Raw genomic sequence first — 2,088 nt, forward strand, 5'->3', positions numbered from 1 at the left:
GGAAACAGACCCTGATAATCAGCCTACAGGACTGAGATTATGATGAGGGTGAGCAGGATAGGAGCAAAGTCAGGGACATTGGTAGAGGGATACTAACTTTCTGGTGGAGCGTGCGGTGTTAGAACATTGTATGCATGAAACCTTGTCATTATCAATGCTGTAAATCACAGTGCCTAAATTAAAAAAAATTTGAATTTTTATTTCTAATAGGATCAGAGCAATAGCATAGTGGATAAGGCGTTTGCCTTGCACACGGCCGACCCGGGTTCAATTCCTTCACCCCTCTCAGAGAGCCCGGCAAGCTAACCGAGAGTATTCTTCCCACACAGCAAAGCCTGGCAAGATACCTGTGACATATTCAATATGCCAAAAACAGTAACAAGTCTCACAATGGAGACGTTACTAGTGTCCGCTCGAGCAAATTGATGAACAATGGGAGGACAGTGTTACAGTGCTATTTCTAATAAGTTATCAACTGAGATAGACATTGTTGGTGTGGGATCATATTTTAAGATTTACTGTGTTAGTAATGGATACTGACTTGTCCTTAAAACAGGCATCATCCTTTAGTCAATGTTTTTAATTTTGCTGGTAAAATCTTAACTAAGAGTTATATTTCTTATTGTGTAAATAGAGGGAGCATTTCTGTTCATCATTCCATGAGCAATGTTTAAGGGGAAGTTATAACATCGGCTTAAAGTCTTAAGAGCCAGTGGTTTCTAAGTTAGTGTCCAAGGAAACATGTTCACTGCATCTTGTGCTCTGGTTAGGCTCATCTTCTTGTTTAGACTTTGTTTATTAGTTTCAGACTTTTCCCATGAAGAAACTGTTTCAGGAGCTTTCCCTGCAAAGGAATTGTGAAGCTGAGCATGAGAAATGCTGACCTTATAGATTTCCAACAGCACTGTGTGGAGAGACACAGGAGACAGTGGATCTCTGGGTTGGTGAAGGGTTTGATGGTGAATTTTAGGTGAGCTCGATTGGCTGTGGGATGGCTGTTATTTCTGCACTTGCCTGTGAAGTCATTTCAGGATGATATTAGCATTTGAACTTATTAAATCATTAGATCATTTTCCTCAATGTGGGTGTGGGTATCATTCAGTCCATAAAAGTTCTAAAGAGGACAAAAGTTCCCAAAGGAATTCACACCCTTCCCCCTGCTTCCCTAAAAATCATGACATTTCTTAGTTTTTGAATCATATGAGTTGAGCTTGCTTCAGCAGCATATATATTTAAATTGGAATGATACAGAGAAGTTTAATGTGGCCTGTGCTGTGATGACATGCAAAGTTGTGAAGTGTTTTATACTTTTACATCATTGCTGAGAAGTTCCCAAAACTGAAGAGTATATGCACCCAGATCCAGGAGGCCCGAAGAATATCAGCTAAAAGAAATCAAAATAAAAATATTCCAAAACATACCCTAATCAGAATGACAAGAACCAAAGATATAGAATACTGAAAGTTGGAAGATCAAAGAAGGAAATTATACCCAAAGGTCCATCCTAAAGATTCACTACAGATTTATCAAACGAAACCCTCTGGATCTGAAAACAGTGGTGAGATACAGTGAAAAAAACTCTATGATTTGACCCAGCAATAACACTTGTGGGAATATAGCTTGGGGGCCCAAAAACATACAGCAGAAATGCCATCTGAATTTCTATGGTTCATTGCAGGACAATTCACAATAGCCAGAATCTGGAAACAACCCGAGTGTCCATAAACAGATGACTGGATAAAGAAACTAGGGTACATCTACACAATGGAATACTATGCAGCAGTTAGAAGGAATGAAGTTAAGAAATTTGCTTGAAAATGGATGGACATGGAGAGTAAATGAGTGAAATGAGTCAAAAGAAAAGGGACAGGTATAGAATGACTGCATATATTTGTGGAATATAATATAATAATATATAGTATGAGATTAATATTCAAGGTCAGAGTAAACAGGGACCAGGAGAACTGGTCAATGGTTGGAAGCTTGCCACAAGATTGTGTGTGTGGGGTGAAGGACAGTTAGGATAGAGAAAGGACCAACATGACAATAGTATTTGAAAATGATAATTTTGGGCAGAAACTGAGTGTT

At 38.7% G+C, this 2,088-nt stretch overlaps 1 pseudogene; it reads left to right on the forward strand.

Annotated features, from left to right (window-relative positions):
• The first annotated feature begins 1,211 nt into the window (after nt 1-1,211).
• LOC130020887 (uncharacterized) lies at nt 1,212-1,312 on the forward strand (annotated as a pseudogene).
• The last annotated feature ends 776 nt before the right edge of the window (nt 1,313-2,088 follow it).

Source organism: Sorex fumeus, unplaced genomic scaffold, assembly GCF_029834395.1.
Source record: "Sorex fumeus unplaced genomic scaffold, SorFum_2.1 ptg000013l, whole genome shotgun sequence".
In the NCBI taxonomy this organism is placed as follows: domain Eukaryota; kingdom Metazoa; phylum Chordata; class Mammalia; order Eulipotyphla; family Soricidae; genus Sorex; species Sorex fumeus.